Raw genomic sequence first — 21569 nt, 5'->3', positions numbered from 1 at the left:
GCTGCCCTATGGTGTTGAAACTCTCTCTGCTACAACCCTTGGTGTCAGTGTACTGACTTGCCACAGCTCAGGCAATGGAACTGTTAAGGTCACAGTATTCTACAAGTGGTCCCCAAAATGTCTCAGAGAATCTGTGTGTGGGATCACTCGTGTGTACTGAATGTTTATGTCCCCTCAAATTTCATACATTAAAATCTTTTTTTTTTTTTTTTTTTTTTTGAGATAAAGTCTGGCTCTGTCGCCCAGGCTGGAGTGCAATGGCACGATCTTGGCTCACTACAACCTCCACCTCCCAGGTTCAAGCGATTCTTCTGTCTCAGCCTCCTGGGTAGCTGGGAATTACAGGCACACACCACCATGCCTGGCTAATTTTTGTATGTTTAGTAGAGATGGGGTTTCACCATGTTGGTCAGGCTGGTCTCAAACTCCTGACCTCGTGATCCACCTGCCTCGGCCTCCCACAGTGCTGAAATTACAGGCATGAGCCACTGTGCCTGGCCTAAAATCTTAAAAAAAATTTTTTTTAGTGACAGGGTCTCACTCTGCTCGCCAGGTTGGAGTGCAGTGGCACGATCATTGTTCACTGCAGCCTTGAACTCCTGGACTCAAGTGATGCTCCTGAATTGGCTTCCCTAAGTGCTAGGATTACAGATATGAGCCACCCCAAACTGCCTGATATGTTAAAATCTAATCTCCAGTGTGACGATATTTGGAGGTGGGGCCTTTGGGAGGTGATTAGGTCATGAGGGTGAAGTCCTCATAAATGAAATTATAAGAAGAGGCCAGAGAGCTAGCTTGCTTTCTTTCAGCCACGTGAGGACACAGCAAGAAAGTGGTAGTCTGCAACCTGAAAGACAGCCTTCACCAGAACCTGACCATGCTAGCAGCCTGATCTTGGACTTCTAGCTTGCAGAACTGTAATACATGAATTTCTGTTGTTTGTAAGCCACCCAGTTAAGAAAAAAAAAAAAAATAAGGCAGTCTGGGCCCTGTGAAGTATGCAAAACTTACCAGGCCCAGAAAGACATGAATATAGGACTTCAGTAGGAGGGGGCACATCCATGCCCAGGGCTGACTGTTTAACAGCATCTTTGCCCCCGACTGGCTGCCTCTCCCATTATCTTCATGTTCCTGGAATCTGTGATATACAGTACAATGCAGAGCCAATCAATAGCTTAGGTTATTTCTATGTAAATTATTAGTAAATAGTGGAGGAACTGCCTCTTCTTTTTTCCTTGAAAATCCACTTGTAACTGCTGCCAATCAGAGTGTATATTCACAGCAACTTGAATCTATGTTTCTGGGTGGCCATCCTCAAGTTTTGGGGTCAAATAAACTCTACACTTAATCATATTTTCTGAATCTCATTATTGAAAGTTGACATAGTCTGTGGTACTTTGTCATAACAGCCTAAACTAAAACAATCACAAATAAAGTTTGTGTTTTCTTTTTTAAATACATTATCCCTTGTCAACTCAAATCCATTAAAAAATATGAAAAACAATTAACGTAAAAGTATCATCATGATAATAATTTCTTATCTAGCTAAAAGAGTCACTGAAGCCTCTTTAACCCACTGAACTGTTTCACGGACTTGAAAAATCAAACTGAAGACTCATATATTTTTTTTTTACTGTTCTTACCTTGGCAAGCAAAAGCAAAATGAGGAAAAAGGCATGTCTATTCCCTACAGACCCCAAAATTTTATGAAAAAGATCTCCAAATGGGATTTGTCTATCAAGTGCATAAAGTTGAAGGAGGCCTAGGTGTTGCTATTCACATCATCTGCTTAAGTTAGCACACACCATGTGGTCTTTCTTTAGGCAATTTTCAAGTTGTCTCCTTGGATGCCTTATGCTAGAAGTGCATACACAGCAAAAATGAGGAATGTATAACATCTAGGGAAAGGGAAGAAGAAAGAGGGAGTCAGTCCCCTGCAAATCCATTGATGTGAGGTATTCTTCCTGGATGGTCCTTCACCTTACATTTGCTTCATGTTGTCCCTTACAGCCCAGGCAAATTCTCCACAGCATTTTGCCCATAAGATCGTCACCACATTGCTTGGTTCCCCTTTCAGAGATGATTAGTCAGCCAGTCCATATTTAGCTCCTATTGCTATTTCCCGGCCAAGTCTTTCATTCCCTAAACATTTCTGATGTGGTTCTTGGAACTGTCTTCAATGTGCTAAGCCTCGGCTGCCCCAAGCAAAATGCCTTGTCCATCTGTGCCAGGAAGATGCTTGCATTGTTTTCCATCAATCTCTCTCTCTCCAAAGGAATTGGATAAGAAAGGATGTCTTATTGCATTGTTGCCAGTGTTCCATAACAAGAATCCTTGGGGTGGCTCTCAATAAGGAAAAATCAAGCCTGAGTTAGAAAGCCATAATTGCATTGTTTTCAGTAGGCAAGACTAGACAGATATAGCACTGTGATATACGCAGGGTATATCCTGGATTTTTTCTCACCTCCTGCAGAGCGCTCCTTCTTGCTCTAGCAACCCCAGTGTGATGGTTAATTTTAGCTGTCAACTTGACAGGATTAAAAGATACCCAGATAGTTGGTAAAGCGTTCTTTCTGGGTATGTCTATGAGGGCGTTTACAGAAAAGAGACACTAGGATCAGTGGCCTGAGTAAGGAGGATCAACCCTCACCCAGTGTGGGCAGGCACCAAACAATTGGTTCAGTGTCTGGATAAGGTCAGAGGAAACAATAAGGTCAGAGGAAAGATGAATTTTCCTGTCTTCTGGAGCTGGGGACACTCATCTTCTCTTACTCTTGGACATCCAGGTTCTTTGGCCTTTGGACTCTAAGACTCGCACCATTGGCTCCCCAAGTTCTTGGGCCTTTGAACTTGGACTGAGCAATGCTATCAGCTTCCTTTGTTCTCCAGCTTGCAGATAGCATATGGCGGGACTTCTCAGCCTCCATATTTGTGTGAGCCAATTTCCATAATAAATCCTCTCGCAAACATTTCTGTTGATCCTATTGGTTCTGTTTCTCTGAAGAACTATAACTAATACACCCAGTTCCTTGCACTGTTCCCACAGGTTCCTATAACCAACCCCACCATTTTTGCTGTCTCTGCCCTCTAGGACGTTTTTACTGCTTCTTCCCCCATCAAAATTGGACTTTCTTCTATTTAATGTCAATTTTTCTTAATTATGGTAAACTAATTCATGTAACAGCAGTTTATCTCATTGTCTCACCTGATGTAACAAATGAATGAGAATCCAAAAGAATGATTGTAACAGAATTTTGGGCCCTTGTGGGCCACTGTTGAGGTATTTTTTATATAAAGTTTGAATATATGTCCCTGCTAAATCTCATGTTGAATTATAATCCCCAGTGTTTGAGGTGGAGCCTGATAGAAAGTGTTTTGGTCATGGGGGTGGATTCCTCATGGCTTGGTGCTGTCCTTGCACTAGTGAATGAGTACACATGAGATCTGATTGTTTAAGTGTGTAACACCTCCCTCCACTACCTTCTTTTGCACCTGCTTCTGCTATGAAACACCTGCTCCTGTTTCCACCTTCCACCATGATTGTAAGTTTCCTGAGGCCTCCCCAGAAGCAGATTCTGGCACCATGCTTCCTGTACAGCCTACAGAGCCATGTGCTAACTAAACTCCTTTTCTTATAAATTACCCAGTCACAGGTATTTCTTTATAGCAATGTGAAAACAGCCTAACACATTTTTAGAAGGAGCAACTATGTTGACACATTTCTTTGCAGCACATAAAGAAACACCTACCCCCCATCCAATAGGTTTTCCATAATTATTTGCTTATTTAATTTTTTTAAATAGGAGATGAAACTTTCTACTATGATTTCTGCTATCTCAAATTAAACTGTACCTATAGATACCAAGATTTATTTGATAGTGAAACAAGCATGTAGAGCAAGCATATGGCAACATGTTAGATCATCTTTTCTCAAACATTACTATACATGAGAATCACCTGGGAATCTTGCTAAAATACAGATTTTGATTTACTAGGTCTGTGGAGGAGCCTGAGATTCTGCTCTGAGGTGATGCCTATGCCACTGATACCTGGTCTATACATCAAAGAGAAAGAATCTATAGGGTGAGGGCAGAACTTGGAATGAAAGAAAGGGAAGATGAGATCATTTCTAAATAATTTCCTGGAAGAAATGAAAATAGGAGATGTCATTGACTTAAACATAAAATGTAGCAGACTATTAAGATCCTCTAAGGAAGAGCCTGCTGTACTGATTCAATTTTTTTTTTTTTTTACCATTCAGTTTTGATTCACCTGTATTTATAGTATATTTATTTATTTGACAAATACTCATTACACTTATGTGTTCCATGGGTAGTGCAAGTCATTGAGGAGAAATGTGGTCAAGGTTGGCATCATTTTCACAAACACAGAGCTGAGAGAATATACCAAAAGCTATGTAAAGGAAGAATAGTGGTTAAATTTTATCCCATAATCAGATATATACAAAATGGCCATAAAATGAAGAATCCTAAAAACAAAAAAAGGCTAACTTCTGAATTCAGTTGCTTTTTTTTACCTCTCAAATCAATCCGAATGATCATAAGGTAGAATTTTATCATTAATGCTTAGTGAAGAACTTGTACATGTAGTACATTTTCTTCTTCAGAACCACACCTCACAACTTCCCACAGCTCAGAACTACAGAAGATGCCCTCCAAAGAGGTGAAATTTATTTTGAAACTCATTCATGTATGTATAAATTAACTCATTGGAAATCATTGGTGGCATGTCAACTTTGTGCCATACTGCACTCAGTATTTGGGCCCAGAGATGAAAGTACATAGTAACTGTGTTCAAGGAGCTCAGCTGGAGGTATTTTAATTTGAACACAATCTGGCAGTAAAGTCAGACCATTGTCATACTTAACAGCACGGTAAAACTGACAGTTTCAGCGGTCCTGAGGAGAGTTTCTGGTCCAACTGAGCTTGGAGCCTATGATTTCAGAAGACCTCACAAGTATCTCAGGAAGTATACACCATGACCAAATGGGAAAAATCCCAAAAATGCCAAGTTAGCTCAACATATAAAAATCAATCCATGCAATATGCTATATTAATAAAAAATTTAAAACCACATGATTACTATAATCAATGCAGAGAAAATATTTGACAAAATCCAACAATCTTTTATGAAATAAAAACAAACAGCAAACTAAGAGTAGAGGGGTATTTCCTCAACCTCATGATGGTCATCTAAGGAAAACTCACAAGTAATATTATACTTAATAAAGACTGAATGCTTTCCTTCTAATATTGGAAAGATGACAAGGATGTCTACTCTTGCTACCTCTATTCAATACTGTACTGAAGAGTCTAGCCAGGGAAAGTAGGCAATAAAAAGGAATAAAAGTTATCCAGACTGAAAAAAAATAAAACTATCTCTTATATGTGGAAACTATTAAGAAATATATATGCATGCACACACACACATGAACACACTCAAATTATTAGTACTTATAAACAACCACAGCAAGGTTACAGGACACAAGATATACACACAAAGTCAATTGTATAGTCTACACACTCACAGTGAACAATCTGCCTATAAAATTAGGAAAACAATTTTATTTACAAAAACATCAAAAAGAAGAGAATACAAATAAATTAACAGAAGAAGTGCAAGATTTATAAACTAAAAACTACAAAACATAATCAAAAGAAATAAAAGAAGACCAAAATAAATGGAAAAATAGGCCATGTTCACATACTAAAGACCTAGTATTGTTAACATGGCAACATTCCCCTAACTGATCTACAGATTTAATGCAATCTCTACCATAATTCCAGCTGGCTTTTTTGCAGAAATTGACAAATGAATTCTATAATTTGCAAGAGATCTAGAATAAGCAAAGCAATTTTGAAAACAAAACAAAGTTTGAGGTCTCATACTCCCTAATTTCAAAACTATTTAAAAAAAGAATTATAGAACAAAAGAGAGCTATAATCATTAGGACAATGTGATACTGACATAAGGAAAGACATGTAGATCAATGAAATAAAATTGAGAGTTTTGAAATAAAACCTCAAATTTATAGTAAACTAATATTATTTTACAAGAGTGCCAAGGCAATTCAATGGAAAAAGAGCCATCTTTTCAACAAATGGTGCTGACACAAATGTTTATCTGTATGCAAAAGAATAAAGTAGGACCCCTACCTCACACCATATACAAAACTAAATTGGAGCAAACATCTAAATGTAAAAGTCAAAATTCTGAAACTCTTAGAGGAAAACATAAACATTAACCTTTACGACTTTGGATTAAGAAAGCATTTCTTCAATATGACACCGAAAAACGAGCAACAACGACAACAACAAAAACGGACAAATTCAACTTCATCAAAATTTAAAACTTTTGCATTTTAAAGTACACTATTAAAATGTGAAAAGACAACCCATAGAATGAGAGAAAATATTTACAAATCATATATCTTATAAGGGACTTCTTTGCAGACTGTATAACAAACTCTTACAACTCAACAATAAAAAATAAATGACCCAATTTTCAAATGGGGAAAGTATCTGAACAGACATTTCTCCAAAAATGCACAGATGGACAATAAGCAGTAAAACTTTGTTCAACATCACTATTCATTAGGGAAATAAAATCAAAACTACAATGAGATACCACGTCACTCCCACTAGGATGGCTATAATAATAATAATAATTATACTTTTTTTTTTTTGAGACAGAGTCTCGCTCTGTCACCCAGGCTGGAGTACAGTGGCATGATCTCAGCTCACTGCAAGCTCCACCTTCCGGGTTCATGCCATTCTCCTGCCTCAGCCTCCCAAGTAGCTGGGACTACAGGCGCCCACCACCACGCCCAGCTAATTTTTTGTATTTTTAGTAGAGACAGCTTTTCACCATGTTAGCCAGGATGGTCTCGATCTCCTGACCTCATGATCTGCCCGTCTTGCCCTCCTAAAGTGCTGGGATTACAGGTGTGAGCCACCGCACCCGGCCAATAATAATAATTTTTTAAAGCAACCAGCATTGGCAAGAATATGAAGAACTGAAACACTCATACATTACTAGTGAAAATGTAGAATGGTACAACCACTTTGGAAACAGTTTGGTACTTCCTTAAACAAAGAGTTACCATATGATCCAGCATTTATCCAAAAGAATTGAAAACATATGTCTACAGATAAACTTGTACACAAATGTTCACAGTAGCATTATTCATCATAGCCAAAAAGTTGAAACAACCCAAATGTTCATCAACTGACAAATGGATAAACAAAATGTGGTAAATCCCTACAATGAAATATTAATCAGCCACAAAAGGGAAAGAAATACTGATACAGGATATAACATGAATGAACTTTTATGTAGTAAACCATTTAACTTCACTCAAAGGATGGTCTGACATCTGCCCTTGACTCCTGGGAGGTAATCTCCAGGCACCTGGAAAGTCCTGCCTGATAAAATATCTTTGTTTGCCTGGGATCCTTGGGCCAGCCAGATACTAACAATCTAATTTAGGGTGAGGGCTTTGGGGCATGTGGTATCAGTTGACTTCCAGAAAGTCTGAAGACTGAAGTCAGCTGTGTGAGCAGCCAGCCAGGTTTACGTGATCAAGCTTCAATAAAGAGCTGGACACCAAGGCTCTGGTGCACTTCCCTAGTTGGCAATATTCCATGGGTACTGTCACATATTGATACCAGGAAAGTAATGGCATTGGCAAGAATATGAAGCATTCTTGCCAATGTTGTCCATGACTCATGAGGAAAGAACAACTGGCAGTTTTGCTTTTGGTACTTTTTTGAACTCTGTTCTATGCACCCCTTCCTCTGGCTGATTCTAATCTGTATCCTTTAGCTGTAATAAACCATAATCATGAGCATAATAGCTTGCAGTGAGTTTTGTGGGGTTTTATCTTGATGGTCTTGGGAATCCCCAAACTTGCAATTAGTATCAGAAGAAAGAGTGGTCTTACAGACTGTTCCTCTAACTTCTGAACTTTGAAAACATTATGGTAAGTGAAAGAAGCTAGATACAAAGGTTATGCATTTTAATACATTTTAAGGAAATGTTCAAAATAGGCAAATACGCAGAAAAAGAAAGTAGCTTAGTGATTGCCAGGGGCTGAGAAAGAAGGAAATGGGGAGTGATTGCTAAAGGATATGGGTTTCTTTCAGGAGTTAGGAAAATGTTCTGGAATTAGATAGTGGTGATGGTTCCACAACTGTGTTAGTACACTAAAGCCTACTAAATTGTACACTTTAAAGGAGTGAATTTTGCGATACGTGAATTACATCTTTTTTTTTTTTTTTTTTTTTCTGAGACGGAGTCTTGTTCTCTCACTCAGGCTGGAGTGCAGTGGTGCGATCTCAGCTCGCTGCAAGCTCCGCCTCCCGGGTTCACGCCATTCTCCTGCCTCAGCCTCTCCGAGTAGCTGGGAGTACAGGCGCCCGCCACCACGCCCGGCTCATTTTTTTGTATTTTTAGTAGAGACGGGGTTTCACCGTGGTCTCGATCTCCTGACCTCATGATCCGCCCGCCTCAGCCTCCCAAAGTGCTGGGATTACAAGCGTGAGCCACCGCGCCCGGCGAATTACATCTTTTTTAAAAAGCTTAGTATTTGTGCCCCACAGATTTCCTTTGACCAGGCCCAGAGATAAAAAAGAAAAGGGGGATTGACTGGAGCTGGTAATTTAGTTACCCCAAATGCACTCATGAGCAAAGTCTTGCTAGGGGAATAATTCCTTAGCATGCCTCTAAGTGACTTCTCAGGAGAGGCTCCAGTGGATGAGGGACTAGGGGAGCAGAAGTAACAAACAGAAGCTAACAGCCTTGGGCTCACACATACTCTATGGATAGACAGTAAAATTCAGTGTCAGTTTCTCCATAAAAATTTCCTGTTTAGAAAAAACCACCTCTTCTGCTTTCTTTTCTCATTAAAATGTCACTTCTAAGTCATTTAGAAAGGGTCAGGTTGCATGTTGGCTTGAAAACCTTTGACAGCTACTGTAATGGCCTAGAGGTTAATAACAGTGATGTCTCTCACAAGTTCAATTCTGAAGTTTCTGCCAAGCCATTAACATGTAACCAGGGTAAAGAAATCAAAGGACATTAGAGAGAAGAGAAGAAAACCCAGTCTCATCTACCTCTGGACTGTTACCTCTTCCTTGGGACAGGACAAGTTTCTAAGTTGCTGTTCCCTGGTGTAGCTGCATTAGCTCTGATATCTGATCCTGAGTTCTGCCACTAACTAATCACATCATGGTCTCAAGCAAATTATTAAGTATTTTTGCTACTTTTTTTTTTTTTTTTTGAGACACAATCTCACTCTGTTGCCCAGGCTACAGTGCAGTGGCACAATCTTGGCTCACTGCAACCTCCGCCTCCTGAGTTCAAATGATTCTTCTGTCTCAGCCTCCCAAGTAGCTGAGATTACAGGTGCATACCACCACGCCCAGCTAATTTTTGTATTCTTACAAGAACAGAGATGGAGTATTCTTACAAGAATAGAGATAGGGTTTCACCATGTTGGCCAGGCTGGTCCTGAACTCCTGGCCTCAGGTGATCTGCCTGCCCGGGCCTCCCAAAGTCCTGGGATTACAGGCATGAACAACCAACCACTCCTGGCCTTATCTTTGCTATTTTTAAAAATGGAATACTGCCACCCCTCCTGCTCTGCCTCAGGGCCATCTTGACGAAACTTTTATATACTATTACTATAGGGTGAGGCAGAACAAAGACGAATGTGTGCATAGGGTGCTCCAGAAACACCAGGAAAGGGCAGTCACTAAGCCTAGGGTTGGGTCAGGAAAGCTTCTTCCACAAAGATAGACATGAATTACTATTATTATTATTATTTATTTAAGCCAGGGTCTCACTCTGTTGCCCAGGCTGGAGTGCAATGGCATGATCATGGCTCATTGCAGTCTCAATCTTCTGGGCCCAAACAATCCTCCTAGCTCAGCCCCTCGAGAAGCTGGGACTATAGGTGTGTGCCACCGTGCCTGGCTAATTTTTTCAATTATTTGTAGAGATGAGGTCTCAATATGTTGCCCAGGCTGGTCTCAAACTCCTGAACTCAAGCAATTCTCCCACTTCAGCCTCCCAAAGGGCTAGGATTATAGGTATGAGCCACCATGCCCAGCCCTAGACATGCATTAAAATAACATCTTTTATCATCTGGAGTTGGTTACTTTTAGGAAATAAAACAGAAGATATCTTAAAAATATGTTTAAAGGGTGCTCTAATTGCTTGTGTCTCAAACATCATGGTATAAATTTTTCCTCTTTTATGGTCACTTCATCACATTTAATTCCTACTTTCTATTCTTAAAATAAACACCCCAGAGGGAATTATGTTCTCCATTCTACAGATGAGAATACTGAGTTGACAAAATTTGCATAACTAGCTTAAACTTCACTTAACTGGTCAGTAGCTGAGATGGGCTTTGAACCATAGTTTTCCAACTACCATATTCACACTCTGTCTACCAGAGCAGTGGCTTCCAGATCTGGTGATAATCAAAATTGCCTCAAATGCTGTGAGAATCAACAGACATAATACCCATTGCTACATCTTGCTATCCATCTATTCTATTCTTAAGAGACTTTAAAAAATTCCATCTTTAGCACAGTGCTGCATCTTGCATGTTTTCCTTGGCTATTCCTTGCTGAGAGAATTCTCTAGCTTGAGTCTGGGAGTCAACATAGTAGAACGGGCAAGCACATGAGTTTGGAGCCAGTATCTGAGTCAAAATCTTTGTTCACTATATGATTTTAAACAAGTTATTTGACTTTGCTATGTCTTTGTTTACTATGCAATGGGAATAATGTATCCTTCAAAGATTAAATGAAAAGATTACAAAGATTAAACAAGCTAATGATGTAAAATAGCTAATGAGGTGCTAGGCACAGGGTAATGTTCAATAAGTCACATCTCACAGTACTCTAGCTCACCCCTCTTCAGAGGAAAGGAAAAGAAGTCAAAGGAGCCAGAATCCAAGTCCATTTAAACAGTCTGTCCCTGGCCAGCATTCTGGTCAGGGGCTGCTCTTCCCATGTGACCTTCCATTTGTACTCGAATGTTGCTGTTATGGATCCAGATGTTTCGCATACATTTGTTTTTCAAATCAACTCAAAATTGGCAAAAGAAAGATCATGCTCCTACAAAATTAGAAATCCAGATGCTAATGAAAATCCAATTCACCTACTGTGTAATGATTACCTACTATGACAGTCACTGGAAGATTAAAAAAGAAAAATAAGCAGCACATAGTCCCTGCCTTTGAGGAACATGTGTTTCATTAGAGAGAATTAGATAAGATCATAAATGACAACAGGCATGCCTTGTTTTATTGTGTTTCATTTATTGTACTTCGTAGATACTGCATTTTTTTTTTTTTACAAATTGAAGGGTTGTGGCAACTCTGCATTGAGCAAGTCTATTGGTGCCATGGTCTATTGGTGCCATTTTTCCAATAGCATATGCTCACTTTGTGTCTCTGTGTCACATTTTGGTAATTCACAAAATATTTAAAATTTTTTCATTTTTATTATATCTGTTACAGTGATCTGTGATCAGCAATCCTTGATGTTACTATTGTCATTCTTCCTTTGGGGAACCATGAACTGTGCCCATGTAAGATGGTAAATTTAATCAATAAATGTTGGGTGTTCTGACTACTCTGCCACCTGATCATTCTCCCATCTCCCTCCTTCTCTCTTCTTGAGCCCCCCAATCCCTGAAACAATAATATTAAAATTAGGCCAATTAATAAATCTACAATGGTCTCTAAGTATTGAAGTGAAAACAAGTCTCACATTTTTTATGTTAAATTGAAAGCTAGAAATGATTAAGTTTAGTGAGGAAGCCATGTCAAAAGCTAAGATAGGCTGAAAGCTGGGGCTCTTTTGCCAAACAGTTATCCCAATTGTGAATGCAAAGGAAAAGTTCTTGAGGGGAATTAAAAGTGACACTGCAGAGCCAGATCTTGAGTCTGAGGTGTTAAGAGTTTACCCTGAGGCCAAGGCAGAAGCCACAGAAGGTTCATGGGAGGGGGAGGACGTGAGATATCCAACAGGTCTGAGCTCCTCTCATAGCAGTAGGCTTTGTTCTGAGTCAGGAGGAATCTAGGACTTGCTCTCCAAGGGACTGTGGGGACTGGGAGGAGCAGGGGAGCAGGGAGAAGGTCCAAGCTGAGGGGAACGGCAAAGAGATGTGAAGGAGATGCTCTCTGATCACGACACACTCGGAGGCAGCCATTTCACGTTGCTAACATGCCAGTCGCTGGGCACTTATCCATAATGGAGATGTTATCATTATGAGGAAACTGAGGTTCAGAGAAGTTGAGAGACTTGCATGAGGTCACACAGTGAGAAAGTGGCCCGGTTCAGAGCCCACACCCTTAACCCCATGTTCCACTGCCACATGGGACTCCCCAGACCCCATGTGGAGCTGGGTCACTGGGGCCTCTCCCACTTGCACCTTATCTGACTCCAGGTCCCACCCTGAGACAGGCTGGTTCCAGGTGGTAGTGAGACAGGAGCCCCTGGGACCATGCCAGGCTGGGACGGCCACCATCTGAGGTCGCCCCGGGTCCTTTCCCCTAGCTGTGGAGACCAGGTGCAGCACTTCAAGGTGCTGCGCGAGGCCTCGGGGAAGTACTTCCTGTGGGAGGAGAAGTTCAACTCCCTCAACGAGCTGGTCGACTTCTACCGCACCACCACCATCGCCAAGAAGCAGCAGATCTTCCTGCGCGACGAGGAGCCCTTGCTCAAGTCACCTGGGGCCTGCTTTGCCCAGGCCCAGTTTGACTTCTCAGCCCAGGCAGGACCCCTCGCAGCTCAGCTTCCGCCGTGGCGAAATCATTGAGGTCCTGGAGCGCCCAGACCCCCCACTGGTGGCGGGGCCGGTCCTGCGGGCGCGTTGGCTTCTTCCCATGGGGTTACGTGCAGCCCGTGCACCTGTGAGCAGCCCGGCGGCCGATCTGGCCAATGGGCCATTTTACAGGAACTGAGTTTCAGAGAGGACGTGGACACCCCCAGCCCGGTCAGAGTCACACGGGGCTCAGTGGACCGCCTTGGACTGAACATGGGGTCCTAACTGCCTCCGGACACTTCGCACAAACTGGGATGGCCCAGGTTTCCCAGCAAGGGTACCCAGCAAGGGTAGCTCTGGGGCTTCCTGGCTGGTTGCTTCCCATTGGCTGCCAGCTGTGTGACACCACAGGGCAGAGTCTGTGGAGACCCCACCCACCTCCTCTTGTCAATGGCCCCATCTGCCAGGAAGGTTGAGGACTCCCAGGTTTCCCCCACTAAAGGCTCAACCTGAGGAAACCTGGCCATGGTGGGTGGGTTCACCTTGGGCTGACCACCCACTGGGCCTGCCCGCCCCTCCCTCAAAAGGCCCCTGGAGTTGTTTGGGCTGTTGGGAGGTGGCTCAGCCTGGAAGAACAGACTGCACACCTGTTGATCTAAATTCACTGGACAGACTCCAGGTGGACACCAACTCCTCAACAGCCCCATGACTTCAGCTCCACCTGGGGCACCCAGCACCCCCCACCCCACCACAGGGCTAGAGGCCCTGAGACCCTGAAAAAGGAGCGGGCAGTAGGGAAGGTGGAGGCACACTCCTCTCCTGTTGGACAGGTGAGCTCTGAGGGCAAGCCCTGGGCCCAGCCACACAGAGACCCTGGCTGCCCTGGCTCTTGTTTGTTTAGGCCCAGGTTCTGCCCAGACCAGGGCCCAGGAGAGCTCTCAGGAGGCTGAGAAACCTCCAGGGCAGACAGAAAGTTGGAGCCAGAGCTGGGTTTTAGAGATCCTACAGGATCCCACATGGGACAGCTACCTAGGTGGGGCACTGCCCCTACCCGAGAACGGGAGGGTCCTCCAGAGAATGTGCCACCATCAGGGATACGAGCAGGGCCTGTCCAGAGCCTGGGCACCTTTGGGAATGGGAAAAGTGAGGTGGGACTTGGAAAGGCTTTGAATGCCAGGCTGATGGTTGAGGGGATGGTGGGCAGGGAGGGAGGGTGAAGAGGCTCCCTCTGGCATTTGGTAGCAGGTGGGTGGAGGGAGGAGCCCCTGGAGGTGGCTGCAGCCCCTTAATGGGGGGCCTTGCTCTGGGCATGTGGGGCTCTCCCTCCATCCAGAGCTGGCCCAAGACCTTTGGAGCCCTGAGTGCTGGCAAATCTCACTGCTCCTGTGTATTCAAAAGGAAACAGTAAAACCATTTCTGATGTCCATCAGAAATCCAATTTTCTTTCCAAAAAAAAAAAAAAAGTGCCACTGCAATGAACACATGAAGAAGAAAGAGACAGCCTTGTTGCTGATGTAAAGAAAGTTTTAATGGTCTGGATAGAAGATCAAGCCAGCCACAACATTCCCTTATGCCAAAGCCTAATCCAGGGCAAGGTCCCAGCTGTCTTCAATTCTATGAAGGCTGAGAGAGGTGAGGAAGGTAAGAAGAAAAGTTTGAAGCTAGCAGAGATTGGTTCATGAAGTTTAAGGAATGAAGCCATCTCCATAATCTAAAAGTACAAGGTGAAGCAGCAAGTGCTGATGGAGAAGAAGCAGCAAGTTATCCAGAAGACCTAACTAAAATAATTGACGAAAGTGGTTACTCTAAACAATATAGATAATATAGATAAAACCACCTTATATTGGGAGAAGATGCCATTTAGGACTATCGCAGCTAGAGAAGAAAAGTCAGTGCCTGGCTGCAAAGCTTGAAAGGACAGTCTGCCTCTCTTGTTCAAGGCTAATGCAGCTGGTAACTTTAAGTTGAAGCTAGTGCTGATTTGCCATTCTGAAAATCCCAGGGCTCCTAAACAATATGTTAAATCTACTCTGCCTATGCTTTATAAACGTAACAACAAAGCGTGGACAACAAGACATCTGTTTACAGCATGATTTACTGAATATTTTAAGCCCACCGTTGAGAACTACTGCTTAGAAAAAACTATTTCTTTCAAAATATTACTACTCATTGACAATACATCTGTTCACACAAGAGCTCTGATAGCGACATACATAGAAATTAATGTTGTTTTTGTATCTGCTAACACAACATCCATTCTGCAGCCTATGGATTAAGGGGTAATTTCAACTTCCAACTTTTACCATGTAACAAATACATTTTGTAAGGCTATAGCTGCTATAAATAGTGATTCTTCTGATGGATCTGGGCAAAGCGAATTGAAAATCTTCTGGAAAGTATTACCCATTCTAGATGCTTTTAATAACATTCATGATTCATGAGAGGAGGCCAAAATATTAACATTAACAGGAGTTTGCGAGAGTTGATTCCAACCCTCGTGAATGGCTTTGAGGAGTTCGAGACTTTAATGGAGAAAGCAACTGCAGATATGAAAGAAGTAACAAGAGAACTAGAACTTGAAGTGGGGCCTGAAAAGGTGCCCAGATTAGTGCAATCTCATGATAAAATGTGAATGGATGAGGAATTGTTTCTTATAGATGAGCAAAGAAAGTGGTTTCTTGAAATGGAATCTGCTCCTGATGACACTGTTAACATTGTTAAAATGATGACAAAGGATTTAGAATATTATATAAACTAAGTTGATAAAGCAGTGGCAGGGTTTGAGAGTATTAACTCCAAATTTGAAAGAAGTTCTACTGTAGGTAAAATGCTATAAAACAGTATCTCATGCTACAGAGAAAGTTTTAGTGAAAGGAAGAGTTCACTGATGCAACAAACTTCATTGTTGTCTTATTTTAAGAAATTGCCACAGCCACGTCAACCTTCAGCAACCACCACCCTGATCAGTCAGCAGCCATCAACATATAGGCAAAACCCTCCACCAACAGAGATTACAAATGGCTGAAGGCTGAAATGATTATTAACATTTTTAAGCAATAATTTATTTTAAAATTAAGGTATGAACATTATTTATTTTAAACATAATGCTACGGCATACTTAATATGTTTCATTATAGTGTAAACATAACTTTATATGCACTGGGAAAACAAAAAATCTGTGTGACTCCCTTTATTGTGGTGGTCTAGAACTGAACCTGCAGTATCTCCAGGGTATGCCTGTATATATAAGGTGCAATAAGAGAAGCTGCACAAGAGAGAAGAAAGGTATTTTAAGAGTTCCAGGGAAGAAAAAGGTACTTCCACTTTGATTAAGATTTCATGAAGGAGGATTAAAATGGCAGACAGGAGGCAGAAGTAGCTTTCAGCTTCTATTCAGCCAGACAGAGCAGCATGTGGAGGCTCACACTGTGAGCTTTTGCTCCAAGAAATACCACAGGAACATACCAGGAAAACTGAGAGAATCCACAGACCCTTTGAAGGAACTGGATTGCCGCTGCAGGCTCCCTGAGATTCCAAAAAACTGTTAGTCTGCTTGCTTTCTCAGTGGGGAGGCTGGTGGTCTGGGGCAAGTTCTCAGCCCTGGTCACTGGCTGTCTTGAAATAGACTCTGTGCTGTTGCATGGCAGGATTGGGGTGAGATCGGCCTTTAGGACTGCGGGCTGTGTGGGAGAGGGGTGAGGCCTGTGACTGCCAGCTTTCCCCCACTTCCCTGGCGACCTGTGTGACTCAACAGAGGCAGCCATAATCCCCCTGGGAACATAACTCCATTGGCCTGGGAACTGCACCCCCAACCCCCACAGCAGCCACATCAAGCCCCGCCCGAGGAAAGGCTTAGCTCAGACACACCTATCCCTTTCCCCACCTTCTGGTCTTTCTCTACCCACCCTGGTTGCCAAAGAAAAAGGACATAATCTCTTGGGAGCCTGTGGCCCTGCCCACTGCCTGAGAAACCTAAATACTTAACTAGGTGACCCTAGCCAAGATTCCTTCCTCCCTATAGTACCACAGCTAATGCACTCTTGAAAGTGCCACCTCCTGGTTGGAGGCCAACCAACACAAAACCAGCACACTAAACAAAAATACAGCCAAGGACACTCAAAAGGTCCACTTCACTCACCTGCTACCTCCACCAGAGCAGGTGCTGGCATCCACAGCTGAAAGACCTGAAGACAGTTCGTATCATAGGACTCTTTGCAGACACTCCCTGGTACCAGCCCAGAGCCTGGTAGCTCTCCTGGGTGGCTAGACCCAGAAGAGCAAAAACAATCACTACAGTTAGGATCTCAGGAAGCACCGTTCCTAGGGAAGTCCCCCTAGGAACAGGACATCAAGGAAGCACCCCACAGACAAAAGAATCTGAACTGCCCTTGAGTCCCAGATCTTACCTCTGACATAGTCTACCCAAATGAGAAGGAACCAGCAAAACAATTCTGGTAATATGGCAAAATAAGTTTATTTAATACCCCCCAAAATTACACCAGCTCACCAGCAATGGATCCAAACCAAGATGAAATCTCAGAATTGGCAGAAAAAGAATTCAGAAGGTCGATTATTAAGCTAATCAAGGAGGCACCAGAGAAAGATGCAGTCCAACTTAAAGAAATTGAAAACATGATATAGGATATGAAAGGAAAAATCTTCAGAGAAATAGATAACATAAATAAAAAATAAACACACTTCTAGAAATCAAAGACAGACTTAGAAAAATGCAAAATGCACTGGAAAGTCTCAGCAATAGAATCGAACAGCAGAAGAAAGAACTTGAGACCTCAAAGACCAGGCTTTCAAATTAAACTAATCCATCAAAGACAAAGAAAAAAGAATTTTAAAAAATGAACAAAGGGTCCAAGTAGTTTAGGACTATGTTAAGCATCCAAACCTAAGAAAAGTTGGTGTTTCTGAGGAAGAAGAGAAATCTAAAAGTTTGGAAAATATATTTGAGGGAATAATCAAGGAAAAGTTCCCTGGCCTTGCTAGAGATCTAGATATCCAAATACAAGAAGCTGAAAGAACAACTGGGAAATTCATTGCAAAAACATCATTGCCTAGGCACATAGTCATTAAGTTATCTAAAGTCAAGAGGAAGAAAAGAATCTTAAGAGCTAAGAGGCAAAACCATCGGGTAACATATAAAGGAAAACCTATAAGAGTATCAGCAGATTTCTCAGGAGAATACCTACAAGCTAGAAGAGATTGGGGTCTTCATTTTAGCCTCCTTAAGCAAAACAAATATCAGCTAAGAACTGTGTATCCAGTGAAACTAAGCTTCATAAACAAAGAAAAGATACATTTTTTCCCAGAAAAACAAATGCTTAGAGAATTCACCACTACCAAGCTAGCACTATATGAACTGCTAAAAGGAGCTCTAGGTCTTGAAACAAATCCTCAAAATACACCAAAATAGAACCTCCTTAAAGCATAAATCTCACAGGACCTATAAAACAATAACACAATTTTAAAAAGGGTATTTAGGCAACAAATGGCATGATGAATAGAATAGTAGCTCATATTTCAATACTAACATTGAATATAAATGGCCTAAATGTGCCACTTAAAAGATACAGATTGGCAGAATAAATAAGAATTCACCAACCAAGTTTCTGTTGTCTTCAGGAGACTCACCTAACACATAAGGACTCACATAAACTTAAGGTAAGTGAGTAGAAAAAGATATTAAATGCAAATGGACACCAAGGTGAGCAGGAGTAGCTATTCTTATATCAGACAAAACAAATTTTAAGTCAACAACAGTTAAAAAAGACAAAGAGGGATATTATATGATGATAAAAGGACTAGTCCAATAGGAGACTATCACATTCCTAAATATATATGTACCTAACACTGGAGCTCCCAAACGTATAAAGCAATTACTAGTAGGCTAGACCTAAGAAATGAGATAGATAGCAACACAATAATCATGGGTGACTTTAATACTCCACTGACAGCACTAGACAGGTCATCAAGACAGAAACTCAACAAAGAAACAATGGAGTTAAACTATACCCTACAACAAATGGACTTAACTGATACTTACAGAACATTCTACCCAACAACTGCAGAATATACATTCTATTCATCAGCACATGGAACATTCTCTAAGATAGATCACATGATAGACCACAAAACAAGTCTCTGTAAATTTAAGAAAACTGAAATTATATGAAGTATTTTCTCAGTCCACAATGGAATAAAATTGGAAATCAATGCCAATAGGATTCCTCAAAACCATCCAAATAAATGGAAATTAAATAACCTGCTCCTGAATGATTGGTGGGTCAACAATGAAATCAATATGGAAATTTAAAAAAATTTTGAACCGAATGATAATAGTGACACAACCTATCAAAACCTTTGGGATTTGGCAAAAGTGGTGCTAAGAGGAAAGTTCATAACATTAAATGCCTACATCAAAAAGTCTGAAAGAGCACAAATAAACAATCTAAGGTAATACCTCATAGAACTGAAGAAACCAGAACATCCAAACGAAGGCCCAGCAGAAGAAAAGAAATAGCAAAGATCAGAGCAGAATTAAATGAAATTGAAACAAAAAAATATGATACAAAAGAAAAATGAAACAAAAAAACCGCTTCTTTGAAAAGATAAATAAAATTGATGGACTGTTAGTGACATTAACCAAGAAAGGAAGAGAGAAGATCCAAATAAGTTCAATTAGAAGTGAAATGGGAGATATTACTACTGATACCACAGATATATGAAAGATTATTCAAGGCTACTATGAAAAACTTTACATTCATAAACTAGAAAACCTAGAGGAGATAGATAAATTCCCAGAAATATACAACCCTCCTAGATTAAACCACAAAGATATAGAATCTCTGAATAGACCAATAAGAAGCAAGATTAAATGGTAATAAAAAAGTTGCTAATAAAAAAAAGTCCAGGACCAGATGGAGTCACAGCTGAATTCTATCAGATGTTTGAAGAATTGGTACCAATCCTATTGACACTATTCCACAAGAAAGAGAAAGAGAGAATCCTCCCGAAATTATTCTATGAAGCCAGTACCACCTAATACCAAAGCCAGGGAAAGACATAAAAAAAGAAAACTACAGACCAATATCCCTGATGAACATAGATGCAAAAAATCCTCAATAAAATACTAGCTAAACAAATCCAACAGCATATCAAAAAGATAATACACCATGATCAAGTGGGTTTTATACCAGAGAGCAGGGATGGTTTAACATCCGCAAGTGAATAAATGTGATACACCACATAAACAGAATTAAGAACAAAAATCACATAATCATCTGAATAGATGCAGAAAAAACATGTGACAAAATCCAGCATCCCTTAATGATTAAAACCCTCAGGGAAATCAACATAGAAGGGATATACCTTAAGGTAATAAAATCCATCTATGACAAACCCATAGCCAATATTATACTGAATGAGAAAAAGTTGAAATCATCCCCTCTGAGAACTGGAACAAGACAAAAATGCAGACTTTCACCACATCTATTCAACATACTACTGGAAGTCCTAGCCAGAGCAATCAGACAAGAGAAAGAAATCAAGGGCATCCAACTTGGTAAAGAGGAAGTCAGACTGTCACTGTTTGCTGATGACAGGATCATATACCTTGAAAACCCAAAAGACTCATCCAAAAAGCTCGTAGAATTGGTAAATAAATTCAGTAAAGTTTCAGGATACAAAATTAATGTACACAAATCAATAGCTCTGCTATATACCAACAGCAACCAAGCTGAGAATCAAATAAAAAACTCAACCCCTTTTACAATAGCTGCAATAAAAATTTTAAAATTTCAGAATATACCTAACCAACCAGGTGAAAGATCTCTACAAGAAAAACTACAAAACACTGCTGAAAGAAATCATAGACAATGCAAACAACTGGAAGCACATCCCATGCTCAAAAATGGGTAGAATCAATACTGTGAAAATGACCATACTACCAAAAGGAATATACAAACTTAATGTAATTTCCCTCAAAATACCACATCATTCCTGATAGAACTAAAGAAAACAATTATAAAATTCATGTAGAACCAAAAAAGAGCCTGCATAGTTAAAACCAGACTAAACAAAAACAACAAATATGGAGGCATGACAGTACCTGACTTTAAACCACACTATATATAAGGCCACAGTCACCAAAACGGCATGATACTGGTATAAAAATAGGCACATAGACCAATGGAACAGAATAGAGAATCCAGAAATAAAGCCAAATACTTACAACCAACTGATATTTGAGAAAGCAAGCAAAAACATAAAGTGGGGAAAGGACACCCTATTCAACAAATGCTGCTGGGATAATTGGCAAGCCACATATAGAAGAATGAAACTGGATCCTCATCTCTCACCTTATACAAAAATCAACTCAAGGTGGATCAAAGACTTAAATCTAAGACTGAAACCATAAGAACTCTAGAAGATAACATCAGAAAAACCCTACTAAACATTGGGTTAGGCAAAGCCTTCATGGCCAAGAACCCAAAAGCAATTGCAACAAAAACAAAGATAAATAGATGGAAATTAATTAAACTAAAAACCTGCACAGCAAAAGAAATAATCAGTGGAATTAACAGACAACCCACAGAGTGGGAGAAAAATCTTCACAATCTATACATTCCACAAAGGACTAATATCCAGAATCTACAAAGAACTCAGACAAATCAGCAAGAAAAAAACAAACAACCCTATCAAAAAGTGGGCCAAGGACATGAGTAGACAATTGTCAAAAGAAGATATACTAATGG

The 21569-nt window shown here is 40.8% G+C and overlaps 1 long non-coding RNA gene and 1 pseudogene across 1 annotated transcript in view; one reads left to right on the top strand and one right to left on the bottom strand.

Moving 5' to 3' along the window:
• LOC129458502 (uncharacterized) overlaps nucleotides 1-21569 on the bottom strand; it is a 755613-nt gene that overhangs the window by 501920 nt on the left and 232124 nt on the right. The window lies entirely within an intron of this gene.
• On the top strand, nucleotides 12544-13278 carry LOC129458812 (GRB2-related adapter protein-like; annotated as a pseudogene).

This window comes from Symphalangus syndactylus, chromosome 19 (genome assembly GCF_028878055.3).
Source record: "Symphalangus syndactylus isolate Jambi chromosome 19, NHGRI_mSymSyn1-v2.1_pri, whole genome shotgun sequence".
Classification (NCBI taxonomy): Eukaryota; Metazoa; Chordata; class Mammalia; order Primates; family Hylobatidae; genus Symphalangus; species Symphalangus syndactylus.
This window is presented reverse-complemented; position numbering and strand designations above follow the sequence as displayed.